Here is a 14,622-nt window from a genome sequence, read left to right on the forward strand (position 1 = left end):
TAAGGAGAGACTAGAGTTATAGGGATTTAAATCAATCAGCAACGATAACAATTATCAATCACGATGAGTTTGACAACTCAAGAGTTACCAATTAATCAACCAAAGCCAAAAGGGGAAAATCTAAATTATTAATGTAAATAAAGGAAATCAGTCATAATTCTGAAATACCTCAAATTATATTAAATAGAAAATTAAGTCTAAACATGAATGGTTCATAAGCCAAATTGGCAATAAAAGTAATTAAAGGATAACATTAAAATATCTGAAAGTAAAAGAGAAATATAAAGTAAAAGGAATGTTGAACCTGATGAAGAGTTGAAATTCTAAATCCTTTAAGAGGAATCCTAATCCTAAAAACCTAAGAGAGAGGAGAGAACCTCTCTCTCTAAAAACTACATCTAAACTATGAAAAGTGGATAATTTAAGACATTCCCTGAATGGATGCATTCCCCCACTTTATAATCTCTAATCTGTGCCTTCTGGACTTGGATCTGGGCCAAAAAGGAATTCAGAAATCGCTGGGAGCGTTTTCTATAATTTTTGGTGCGTGGCGTCTGTCACGCGTCCGCGTGGGTCACGCGGTCGTGTCATCTGGAGTTTTCCTTGTCACGCGTTTGCTTCAGTCACGTGTACGCGTCATCTGTGTTCTACTCATGGCACGTGTCCGCGTCAGTCACGCGTTCGTGTCACTGCCTTTTCGCGCTGGGCATGCGACCGCGTCGTCCATGCGTTCGCGTCACTGCCAGTTTCTTCAAAAACTCCATTTTGTGCTTTCCTTCCATTTTTGTATGTTTTCTTTCCAACCTTTAAGTCATTCCTACCTTAGAAGATCTGAAACTACTCAACACACAAATCACGGCATCGAATGGTAATAAAGGGTAATTAAAATAATTATTTTTAAAGCATAGGAAACATGTTTTTCACATATATCACATAATAAGGAAGGGGAAAGTAAAACCATGCAATTTACATAAATAAGTGGGTGAAGGGTTGAATAAATCACTTAAATTGATTACAATATATATCATAAAATATGGGTTTATCACTGTCCTATAAGCCCAAAGCGCATCTGCAAGTCTAGTACTCCAGTCTCTCCTGTGAGGCTTGACAATCTTCTCCAATATGCACTTTATCTCTCTGTTAGACACCTCGACTTGCCCATTGGTTTGGGGATGGTAAGCAATCGCCACCTTGTGAATAATGCCATGTTTCTTTAACAGACCTGTCATTCTCCTGTTACAAAAATGAGTGCCTTGATCACTCACGATTGATCGTGGTGATCCAAAGCGACAAATAATATTATTTTGAACAAAAGAAACAACAACATTAGCATCATCAGAACAGGTAGGAATTGCTTCCACCCATTTAGAAACATAATCAATAGCTAACAATATGTATAAGAAACCATTAGAGTTTGGAAATGGACCCATGAAGTCAATACCCCAAACATTGAAAATTTCACAGAACAACATAAGTTGTTGGAACATCTCATCCCTCTTGGATATATTACCAATCCTTTGGCATTGGGGGCAAGATTCACAGAAAGTAGTAGCATCCTTGAAAAGTGTGGGCCACCAGAATCCACAGTCTAAAATTTTTCTAGCAGTTCTCTGAGGACCAAAATGTCCACCACTCTCAGAAGAGTGGCAGGCCTCTATAATTGACTGGAATTCTGATTGTGGCACACACCTTCTAATTATTTGGTCAACACCACATCTCCACAAATATGGGTCATCCCATATGTAATATTTGGACTCGCTTTTAAGCTTGTCCTTTTGATGCTTAGAAAAGTTAGGAGGAAAGGTATGACTAACCAAATAATTAGCTACAGGTGCATACCAAGGAACCACCTCAGATATTGCGTGCAAGCTATCAAGTGGAAAAGCATCATTAATAGGAGTGGAGTCACTTTTAATATGCTCTAGGCGACTCAAGTGGTCCGCCACTAAATTTTGGGAACCACTCCTATCTTTGATCTCTAAATCAAATTCTTGCAGCAATAATATCCAACGGATTAACCTTGGTTTAGACTCTTTCTTAGCTAACAAATATTTTAAAGCTGCATGGTCTGAATATACTACCACCTTAGTACCAAGTAAATAAGCTCGGAATTTATCGACAGCAAAAACAATAGGTAAAAGCTCTTTCTCAGTGGTAGTATAATTAGATTGGGTACCATCTAAGGTCTTAGAAGCATAAGCAATAATATACAGGTCCTTACCTTCGCGCTGAGCCAGCACTGCTCCTACCGCATAGTTGGATGCGTTACACGTAATCTCAAATGGCCTACTCCAGTCAGGCCCTCTCACAATAGGAGCTCGTGTCAAAGCAATCTTCAGCTTGTCAAACGCTTCCATGCAGTCTTCACTCAACTCAAACTCTACGTCCTTCTGCTGCAGTCGGGACAAAGGCAGTGCAACCTTACTGAAGTCCTTGATAAATCGCCAGTAGAAACCTGCATGTCCAAGAAAAGAATGGACTTCCCTCACAGAGGAGGGGTAAGGTAAACCAGAAATAACATCTACCTTTGCAGGATCAACAGATATACCAGTATTAGAAACAACATGTCCTAGAACAATACCTTGTTGTACCATAAAATGGCATTTTTTAAAATTCAGCACAAGGTTTAAACTAGTACATTTTTCTAATACTCTAGCTAGACTATCCAAACAAAGGTCAAAAGAATCACTGTACACACTAAAGTCATCCATGAAAACTTCCATACAATTCTCTAGAAGATCTGAAAAGATACTCATCATGCACCTTTGAAACGTAGCCGGTGCATTACACAAGCCAAAAGGCATTCTCTTATATGCATACGTTCCAAAGGGACATGTAAAAGTTGTTTTCTCTTGATCTTCTAGAGCTATATAAATTTGAAAATAACCAGTGTAACCATCTAAAAAATAGTAGTGTGATTTACCTGACAGGCGATCAAGCATTTGATCGATGAAAGGTAGCGGGTAGTGATCCTTGCGAGTAGCCTGGTTGAGGCACCTATAGTCAATGCACACCCTCCAGGAATTCTACACTCTTGTAGCCATGAGTTCCCCATGCTCATTCTTCACTGTTCTGACACCTGACTTTTTCAGAACCACCTGTACTGGGCTAACCCATTCACTATCCGAGATTGGATAGATGATGTCGGCTTCAAGCAGTCTAGTCACTTCCTTCTTGACAACTTCTAAAATGGTAGGGTTCAACCGCCTTTGAGGTTGATGGATAGGCCTTGCTCCTTCCTCTAAAAATATGCGGTGCTCACAGACTTGAGGGCTGATACATACTATGTCTGCCAAACTCCACCCAATAGCCTTCTTGTGCCTTCTCAGCATACTAAGCAACTGCTCCTCTTGTTGGGTGATGCGCATAAACTAGTTATGCCACGATTTAGGAAATTGCACGATCGGCAAAATTCCTTCCGGCAAGTGCACCGGTTATCGTCAAGTAAAAACTCACAATAGAGTGAGGTCGAATCCCACAAGGATTGGTTGAATGAGCAATTCGGATTAGAAGTGTGTCTAGTTGAGCGGAATCAAGAATTAGATGAGAATTGCGGAATGTAAAATTGGCGGGAAACTTAAATGGCAAGAAATTGAAATGGCAGAATCTTAAATTGCATGAATTAAAGAGCAGAAGCTAAATTGCTGAAATTAAAAGGGAATGGGGGTGATTGCATGAATTGAGTTGCAGAATGTAAAGAGAAAGTGGAAATCGGAGATGGGGAATTCATTGGGTTATAGGAGATATTGAGATCTCCGAATCAAAACATTTTTATCTCTTCCTCAACCAATGCGTTCATTGAATTTTGCTTGGCAATCTTATATGATTGGATCCCAATCCCTTGGCTCACCAATTCTCTCTAAAAACAAACAAATTCCCAATCCCTTGGTTTAAATGTTCATAAGAAGAGATGATGCTCGATCACTGATTATACCACACAGTTTCATGAACCACAATTTGGTAGGATTACATGTCACAATATCCATCCAAACCCCAATCCAATTCACTGTGAGAAAGCTTCTCTAGCATGAATCCTCCATTCCTTTCCCAAGGTTCCGAAGGATTCCAATTATGGGTAGTTTCTTTCCCAAGACAACTACCCAATGGAATTAGATCGAGAAGCTTTCTAACAAAATTCAAGAGAAAGGATTGAAGAAGAAGATAAAACTATTATTGATTCATTGAATTACAATAGAGCTCCCTAACCCAATGAAAGGGGGTTTAGTGAGTCATAGCTCTGAATTCAATTACAAAAGTATGAAAACTTCCAAAAATGAAAAGGTAAAAGTCCCTCTAACTTAAATTCTATCCTATTTATACACTTTCTTCATTGAGCTTCTGTTGTGTTTCTTGGGCTTTGAGGCCTCTCCCTGCTTTCCTTTTGCTTTGGGTTTATGATCCATAATCTTGATGAGGCTGCTGATCCAAATTCTGTAACATTCATTGAGCCAACTTAGTGATAATCAAGTAATGACACATGACTCAACAAATTGAAATTCCAGACTCATCAATCCTTCAGGCCCAATCCCATAAACCATGATATTCAATTGGGTTTCATACCAGAGTAAGTTTAAGTTAATGTTTGTGCTCAAAAGCTAACTTAAACTGCAATATTTTTGGCCCAGAAACCTTTTCCAATAGTGGCGTTTAAGTTGCAGTTTAAGCTTAAACTGCAGCTTAAACGCCAGACACTTCCAGTGATGCCTTTTGTGGAAGCACGTTTAAGCTTCAGTTTAAGGTTAAACTGAAGCTTAAACGTGGAAATGGAAGAAGGCAGCCCTGGAGGGTAACGTAGTCGAACACGTTTAAGCTTCAGTTTAAGGTTAAACTGAAGCTTAAACGTGGAGATAGGAAAGGCAGCCCTGGAGATCGAACACGTTTAAGCTCCAGTTTAAGGTTAAACTGGAGCTTAAACGTGGAAGCGGAGAAAGGTAGCCCTGGAGGTGTCGAACACGTTTAAGCTCCAGTTTAAGGTTAAACTGGAGCTTAAACGTGGAAATGGAGAAAGCAACCCTGGAGGAGAAAACTTGGTCGAACACGTTTAAGCTCCAGTTTAAGGTTAAACTGGAGCTTAAACGTGTTCGATCTCCAGGGCTGCCTTTCCTATCTCCACGTTTAAGCTTCAGTTTAACCTTAAACTGAAGCTTAAACGTGTTCGACTACGTTACCCTCCAGGGCTGCCTTCTTCCATTTCCACGTTTAAGCTTCAGTTTAACCTTAAACTGAAGCTTAAACGTGCTTCCACAAAAGGCATCACTGGAAGTGTCTGGCGTTTAAGCTTAAAAATTTTATCCGTTTTATAATTTATATATATATTTATTATATATTAGTTTAAAAATTTATTAATTTTTTTATTATAAAATACAATTTTTTATTAATTACATTTAAATGTCTTAAGATAAGAACTGTGTTATATATTTTCGTTATTTCAACTTTCATGATTATTTCGTTCTCTTTATTTTTCTATGTCATAGGCCAAGTAAGTTTTAATTTATTATTTTTCTTATATATATATATTCTATTTTAAAAATTATTTTATTTTTTTAGGTTTTCTAATATGTTTTATTGTATTTTTCTTTTACTTTAAAAATTTTATGGTCTGAAGATCTTCTGTTAAACGATTCTAACCATATGATCAAGGAAGAAGTTCAAGATAATAAGTTTGAATTTTGGTAATTTACTGAGTCTAATTGAAATAAACACATTGAAATATAATAAACAGAATCGTTAATGAAACATTTATTAATGAATAATTACTAAAAAAAATATTATCTATACCAATATATAATGGGATATGGAATTGTGGTATCCAATTTTTTCTTTTCTTCTTATTTTACCCCTGTTTTCTTTTTGTTAAAAATTGGCTTTATCCTATGACAGACTTAAAAACAGATTTCAATAAAAAAAAAACTGCTACTACCTACTCAATTCTTTTTATTTTATTTTATTTTTTTAAAAACTGGCTTTAACCCACTACAGATTTTAAAGTTGATTCACTTTCAATAAAAAAAAACTATTAATACGTACTCAATTTAAATATCGATTCACTTTCAATAACAAAAACTTCTGCGCCTTCAATCGTACTTTACTCAAGAGAGTTAAATATCTGTTTCGCTTTCAATCATGCTCTTGCAATCATTTTTCTTCTTTGTGTCTTGCTACCTTATGTTCTGACAAATATAATTGAAAAATTCAACGAATCAGCAATCATATTATATCAACTAATATAATTCCTATTCCAAATCCATTGTCAAGTACAGAATTAACTACAATTAGACAAATGGTAAGAGCCACCCATCATCATCATCATCATCATTTTGTTTCAGGTAACACTTAACATGTATTATGATAATTTAATTTTTTTGGCTATAAATTCAATTTTTGCTTAATATCTGTATTCTACTCTTTGAAAAATCTAGAATTGAAAGCGCATGATAATGGAGTTGGTCCAAATAACAGACGTCATAGTAACATAATTGGTTGGTATTCTATAACAAAATTGATTAAATTAATATACACTATTTATATATTTCTGGTGCTTATTATTTAACTTAAAAAAAGTTACATATATAATAGAGCACTCCTTAATAAAAAATACAAAAAGTTACTAAAATTTGGTGTCCAATTTTTTTTAGACTTCGTATATCCTTACATAATGTATTTCATAAAATAAATTTAGTGGACAAAATAATAATTTTTTAATATTTCATCTTTATCATATAGTATATAAAGCTTAAACTGCAGCTTAAACGCCAGACACTTCCAGTGATGCCTTTTGTGGAAGCACGTTTAAGCTTCAGTTTAAGGTTAAACTGGAGCTTAAACGTGGAAATGGCTCCCTGGTGCATTTCCCATTTTGGCGTTTAACTTCCAGTTTAAGGTTAAACTGGAGGTTAAACGCCAGTTCCAGCATTTCTTAGCCTTCATGATTCTGGCGTTTAAGCTCCAGTTTAGGCTTAAACTGGAACTTAAACGCCATTTCCAGCATTATATGGTTTGGTAGTTTAAGTTCCAGTTTAAGCTTAAACTGGAACTTAAACTCCACATGTGATATTCAAGCTTCCTTTATTGATTTTGTTGCTTCCTTGCCTAGCCTCTTCTTCCCTGAAATCATCCAAACAATTACATCAAAGTCTTGCAAAATTTCATGAGAAATCTTCCATTCATAGCATTCAAGTAATATAACTAAAAACTCATGGAATTTGCATCAAAATCATACTGTTTGGATGGTTCATTACTTTGTTATTCATCTAACCATTCTTGGTTACTTTAAGCTCAAGAAAATGCATAAAACAACTAAAACTAACAGAAAAATGCTAGTGAAACTAGCCTAAGATGCCTTGGCATCACAACACCAAACTTAATACTTGCTTGTCCCTAAGCAAGTCCTGAGTTATTTGAGAAGAAAGTATGAAACAGAAAGCAATTACATTGGCTATATTAGCAAGCATTTGAAGTTCATCAGAAGGGTTTTATGCAGAAAGTTGCAGCATCACTTTTTCATTCTTATCAGGTAAGATTATCACTTTTTCATTGCATCCATCAAACACTGTTATGGCCTCTTGTTATTCTTATGTCCTTGGCACTTTTCTCTTCTTTGTTTTTCTTTTCTTTTTCTTAGAGCTCCTTTGCTCCTTGTTTGCTTAGTGTCATGTGTTGCACAAGCCTTTGGCATTTTCTTTTTCTTATCAGTGCACTACACATATCCACTCCAGGCATTTTAGTTTACATTTCTTCTTGAGACATTGGTGTCCAGCACCTCTTTGTGTGACTAAATGTTTTGTATTTAGGTTGCTCTTGATAATGGACTTTTGGTTGATAATCCCGGGTTAGTTAACCCAAGTTACCAAGTGTTGAAACACTCCTCAGAACCTATTCATCCAAGCATATCCTTAATACATAAACACCACAGACATTTGTCTCAGAAGTTCAAACCATTGGTGCCTAGCTTATTTTCTCAAATTTTTTTTTTTTTGCTTTTTGGTTGCCCCTTTTTTTTTTCAGTGGCTTTTTCTTCTTCTTTTTCTTTCTTTTTCATGGCCAAAGACATTTATTCCTCAAGATCCATAGACAGTTTTCAAATTTTACACAAAAAATGATAATTCTACACTTTATTTCCAGTGATCTGACTAAACAATCAAGCATGCATACCACCACTTAATTCTACTTGATTTGTCACTAATTGAGCCAAGTTACTTTTGTTCAAACTTTTCTTTTATTTTTGGAAATAGAACAAGCATGGCAAACATTTGTTTAAGAAGGTGAAGTTATATCCAAACATCTAGGCATTCACTTTATTCAAAGCACTAAACAGACAAACATACTAGAAACTTTACATTCCAGAAAGATTCAACAATTTCAGTTTATACCAGAACAAGCATGCTTTTGTTTGCCCTTTTTAAAGAATTGTCAAGGAACAACACCACCTTGTGAAATTTCTTGTTTTCTCTTTGTTGCCAGGAACAATTTGATTTCTCCTTCTTCTCCTAGTTGTTGCTTCATGTTCTTTCTAAGATCCTTGTTTCCTTTCCTGCAAAGAGTGATGAAGTTGCTTGCTTCTCAAGCACTTGAGTGGTTAGCTCAACTATGTATGGGCAAGTGTCTGAGTCTTAAGTTGGTGTGTGAACACCAAACTTAGTCTCCTACTTACTTCTCTGTTCTTTGAATCCTTGAGTTCTCCTTGGAATGAAGTTGCTGCTAAGGATTTTAAGCATTTCTGTGATTGCTTAGAATGGTTGTTCCTTTCATATGATTCAAAGGTTGTTGTGTTCAGTTGATCTTTATGGTGGAACACCAAACTTAGAGTCACACATTCCCCTTTGAATTATTGATCCACGAATTCATTGTTTGGTGTGAAACACCAAACTTAATTCTTTGCAATGCACAGAAACTACTTCACCCTTTTTATTGAAACAAATAAAAGAAACAGCAAAGGGATATTACCTCAGGTTGGGTTGCCTCCCAACAAGCGCTTCTTTAACGTCATTAGCTTGACGGTTGTCTTCCTCAGTTGAGGTGATATTTAACCTTGTCTTTCTCCTCCACATCTCCCAAGTAATGTTTGAGTCTTTGACCGTTCACAGTGAAGGTTCGTTGTGACTTTTCTTCCATGATTTCTACTTGTCCATATTGGGAGACCTTGGTGACAAGGAATGGTCCAGACCACCTTGATTTTAACTTCCCTGGGAATAGCTTCAGCCTAGAATTGTAGAGCAATACTTTTTGTCCTTCTTCAAATTTCCTTGGGGCTATGTTGCTGTCATGCTTCTTCTTTGCTCTTTCTTTGTAAATTTTGGCATTCTCATAAGCTTCAGCTCTGAATTCTTCTAACTCTTGAATTTGCAACATCCTTCTTTCTCCAGCAGCTTTGCTGTCCAAGTTCAAAAGTTTCAAGGCCCAGTATGCCTTGTGCTCCAACTCCAGTGGCAAATGGCAAGCTTTTCCATATACTAGTTGGTAAGGAGACATTCCAATTGGTGTTTTGAAAGCTGTCCTATATGCCCAAAGAGCATCATCTAGCTTAATCGACCAGTCCTTCCTTGAAGTTCCCACAGTCTTTTCCAGGATTCTTTTGAGTTCCCTATTAGATATTTCGGCTTGCCCACTTGTCTGTGGATGGTATGGTGTGGCTACCTTGTGTTTGACTCCATATTTTAGAAGCAATGTCTCTAATGGTTTGTTGCAGAAGTGGCTTCCTCCATCACTGATGATTGTTCTTGGAACCCCAAAACGGCAAAAAATGTGTTTTCTGAGGAAGTTCATGACTACCTTATTATCATTGGTTGGAGTTGCTATTGCTTCAACCCATTTGGAGACATAATCTACTGCCACAAGAATGTAATTATTTGAGTATGAGGTGGGAAAGGGTCCCATGAAATCTATCCCCCATACATCAAACAATTCAAGTTCCAGAATGAATTGTTGTGGCATTTCATTTCTTTTTGGCAGGTTCCCCGCTTTCTGGCATTCATGGCAGTGCTTCACTAGTTCCTTTGCATCTTTGAAGATAGTGGGCCAATAAAAACCACACTGCAACACCTTAGCTGCTGTTCTTTCTCCTGCAAAATGTCCTCCATAAGTGGAGCCATGGCAGTCCCATAAGACTTCCCTTCCTTCTTCCTCTGATATGCATCTTCTGAGTATGCCATCCGAACATTTTTTGAACAAGTATGGTTCATCCCAGATGAAGTATTTGGCATCATTTACCAATTTCTTCCTTTGATGCTTGTTAAATTCCAACGGCAAACTCCCAGTGGCCTTGAAGTTTGCTATGTCTGCAAACCAGGGTGCTTTGTGAATTACCATGAGTTGTTCATCAGGAAAGCATTCATTTATATGTGTGCTTTGTGTGCTTCCTTCTTCACATGGTATCCTTGATAAATGGTCTGCCACCTTGTTCTCTACACCCTTCTTGTCTTTGATTTCGATGTCAAATTCCTGCAACAAAAGAACCCATCTAATAAGTCTTGGTTTGGATTCTTGTTTAGCAAGTAAGTATTTTAAAGCTGAATGATCAGTGAAGACAATGACTTTAGATCCAATGAGATAGGATCTAAATTTGTCAAATGCAAAGACTATTGCCAAGAGTTCTTTTTCAGTGGTTGTGTAGTTCTTTTGGTTATCATTCAAGACTTTGCTGGCATAATAAATCACATGTACCAAATTGTCTTTCCTTTGTCCTAACACTGCCCCAATAGCAAGGTTTGATGTATCACACATCAGTTCAAAAGGTAAGTTCCAATCAGGTGGGGCAATGATAGGTGCAGAGGAAAGTTTTTGCTTCAAAAGTTCATAGGCTAGCATGCAATTTTTATCAAATACAAAGGGTGTATCAGAGACAAGCAAGTTACTCAAAGGTTTGGCTATTTTAGAAAAGTCTCTAATAAACCTTCTGTAAAAGCCAGCGTGTCCCAAAAAACTCCTAACTGCCTTGACATTACTCGGTGGAGGTAGTTTTTCAATGAGTTCCACCTTAGCTCTGTCCACCTCAATGCCTCTATTAGAGATTTTGTGGCCAAGGACTATTCCTTCTGTGACCATGAAATGACACTTTTCCCAGTTTAATACTAGGTTGATCTCTTGGCATCTCTTAAGCACCAAGGCAAGGTGGTGTAGGCAGCTAGGAAAAGAATCTCCAAACACAGAAAAATTATCCATGAAAACTTCAATAAATTTTTCAATCATATCCGAAAAGATGGACAGCATGCATCTTTGGAAAGTGGCAGGTGCATTGCACAATCCAAAGGGCATGCGTCTATAAGCAAAAACTCCATATGGACAAACAAATGATGTTTTTTCTTGATCTCTAGGATCAACTACTATCTGATTATAGCCTGAGTATCCATCCAGAAAGCAATAGTAAGCATGTCCTGCAAGCCTTTCAAGCATCTGATCCATGAATGGGAGTGGGAAATGATCTTTTCTGGTGGCTTCATTGAGTTTCCTGTAGTCTATGCACATCCTCCACCCAGTGACAGTTCTTGTGGGTATGAGTTCGTTCCTCTCATTTGGCACCACAGTTATGCCACCTTTCTTGGGAACTACATGGATGGGACTAACCCATGGGCTATCAGAAATGGGGTAGATTACCCCTGCCTGCCATAACTTCATGACCTCCTTTTGTACCACTTCTTTCATGACGGGATTCAATCTTCTCTGAGCTTGAATGGAGGGTCTAGCATCCTCTTCTAACAGGATTTTATGCATGCATATGGATGAACTTATCCCCTTCAAATCAGCTAGGGTCCATCCAATGGCATCTTGATGAGTTTGTAGCACCTTGATCAATTCTTCTTCTTGTTCTTGGTTCAGGGCAGAGCTAATGATAACAGGATGGCTCTCATCACTACCCAAGTATGCATACTTGAGATTAGGGGGCAATGCTTTGAGCTCAGGTTTTGGTGCTTCCTTCTCTTCTTTCACTCTCTCTGGCATGCTTGGCATGGTTGTTTCAGCAGCGTTGATGTCACTAACTTCAATATCCTTGGTGAACTCCTCCTCTGCCACTTTGTTGTTTCCTCAAAGGTTTCTTGTATTGCAATGTCCACTACATCCACCCTCATGCATTCCTTTAGTGATTCTGATGGATAGCTCATTGCCTTGAATACGTTAAACACCAATTTCTCGTCATGTAGTCTAAGAGTGAGTTCACCCTTTTGTACATCTATGATGGCTCCAGCAGTAGCCAGGAAGGGTCTTCCCAGAATTATTGAAGCTTTGGCTTCTTCCTCCATATCTAACACCACAAAATCAGCAGGAAATATAAAATCTCCCACTTTCACCAACAAATCCTCAACTATCCCATGAGGGAATTTAAAAGTTCGATCTGCCAATTGGAGGGCCATTCTTGTTGGTTTGGTTTCCTCAATCTTCATTCTTCTCATCATTGTTAGAGACATCAAATTGATACTGGCCCCTAAGTCACACAAGGCCTTCTCCACCATGACTTCTCCTATGATGCAGGGGATTTGGAAACTGCCTGGATCCTTCAATTTCTGAGGCAATTTGTGCTGAATGATGGCACTGTATTCTTCAGTTAACAACACAGTTTCCTCATTTCTCCAGCTTCTCTTCTTGGTCATTAATTCCTTTAAGAATTTTGCATAGAGTGGCATTTGCTCTATTGCCTCAGCAAACGGAATGTTGATTTGAAGCTTCTTGAAAATCTCCAAGAATCTGGAGAATTGGCCATCCTTTTCACTTTTCATCAAACGTTGAGGATATGGTGCTTTAGGTGTATAAGGCTTCAGGACCTCTTTTTCTTTTTCTTTTGTTGCAGACGGTGTAAAAGATTGTCCTTGTTCTTTGTCTCTCACATTTTCCTTTGCTTCATCCTCTGTGGTTTCCTTTGAGATCTCCTTTAGATTCTTTCCACTTCTGAGGGTTATGGCCTTACATTCTTCCCTTGCAATAGCCTTGGCAGCATGAGAAACGCTTGGCCCAGGGGTTTGCTTAGACAAATACATAATTTGATTTTCTAGCTTCTGGATGGCAGCTCCTTGGTTTTGCAGGTTAGAGTTTACTTCTTCCTTAAAGGCTTTCAATTCGGTTATGTCTTGACTCATGGTTGCTAGCATTCCTTCTATCCTGTTTAATTGATCTTGAAATTGTTGGTTCAGATTAGGTTGGGTAGGTTGATTATTTTGGCCATGATATGATGGTTGGGAGTAAGTGTTTTGTGTGGCTTGGTATGATCTTTGGTTGGAGTTTTGGTATGTGGACTTGTTATGTTGGTTTTGCTGGTTTCCCCACCCAAAGTTTGGGTGGTTTTTCCATCCTGGGTTGTAAGTGTTGGAATGTGGATCATATGATTGCCTTTGTTGGTTTCCCACATAGTTGGCCTCTTCCCAATCACCTCCTTCAGTGCTTACTTCCTCTTGATCTTGTGTGTGTATTGCAGCCACTTGCTTTGTTTCTAATTTCCTGGTGAGCTCTGCTAGTTGCTTGGCAAACACCTTGTTTTGGGCTAAAATTGTATCAACATGGCTCAGCTCCATGACTCTCTTAGTGTTGTGTCTCTCTGAAGCATAGTAGTACTCATTCTCAGCCACTGTCTCAATCACTTCAATGGCTTCTTCCACAGTCTTTTTCCTGTTCAATGAACCTCCTGATGAATGGTCTACAGCCTTCCTTGATTCATAAGAAAGTCCATCATAGAAAATGTGCAATTGCACCCAGTCATGGAACATGTCTGGTGGGCATTTCCTTGTCAAATCCTTGAATCTCTCCCATGCCTCGTAGAGTTTCACCATCTTGTTGTCTAAACATCTGAACCTCAGATCGAAGCCTATTGACCTTTTGTGGGGGGTAGAAACGTGCCAGAAACTTGCTTTCCACCTCATCCCATGTTGTTAGGCTCCCCCTTGGGAATGATTCCAGCCACTTAGCTGCCTTGTCCCTAAGTGAAAATGGAAACAAAAGCAGTTTATAGGCATCTTCCTGGACTCCATTGGACTTCACAGTGTCGCAAATTCTCAGGAATTTTGTGAGATGTTGGTTTGGATCTTCATTAGCACTCCCACCAAATGAACAATGATTCTCCACAAGTGATATTAGCTGTGGTTTGAGTTCAAAATTGTTGGCCTGAATGGGTGGTTTCTGAATGCTGCTACCACAATTCCCAGATGTTGGGTTTATGTATGAACCAAGAACCCTCCTCTCGGGAATGGCATTGTTTCCATCAGCTCTCCCATGGTTATGAACTTCTCTTTCCATGTTGAGATCTAGAGCTTCCTCAAAATTGTCCTCAGATTCTCCTTCAGATTCTTCTTCTCCCAGTACTCTCTTCCCTCTTGCTTCCCTTCTAAGTCTATGAAGGGTCCTCTCTGGTTCGGTATATGGAGGAGTTGATGTCTCTCCTCTCCTACCTGTCATACAAGAATACAGCACAGGCAACAAACAAGTAAAATACTCTTGGTTAATGGAAGAGTATGGTTAGAGCAGTTGAGGAATTAATTCAAATAGTTAGTGAGTCAGTGAGTTAGTTGCTTGAATTTAAAGGCATAAAGAAAGAAAGCATGTAACAGAGTGCAGAAATTAAAATTCAACGAGTAACTTGAACTGAATTAACAAAGCAAGAAAAATGCTCAATCTAGTTAACTTCCAATTTGAGAATTGTCAATC

General features: G+C 38.1%; 1 pseudogene; it reads left to right on the top strand.

Annotated features, from left to right (window-relative positions):
- The first annotated feature begins 13,686 nt into the window (after positions 1-13,686).
- LOC112767483 (small nucleolar RNA R71) lies at positions 13,687-13,788 on the top strand (annotated as a pseudogene).
- Positions 13,789-14,622: the final 834 nt, after the last annotated feature.

The sequence above is a fragment of the Arachis hypogaea genome, chromosome 17 (genome assembly GCF_003086295.3).
Source record: "Arachis hypogaea cultivar Tifrunner chromosome 17, arahy.Tifrunner.gnm2.J5K5, whole genome shotgun sequence".
Lineage (NCBI taxonomy): Eukaryota > Viridiplantae > Streptophyta > Magnoliopsida > Fabales > Fabaceae > Arachis > Arachis hypogaea.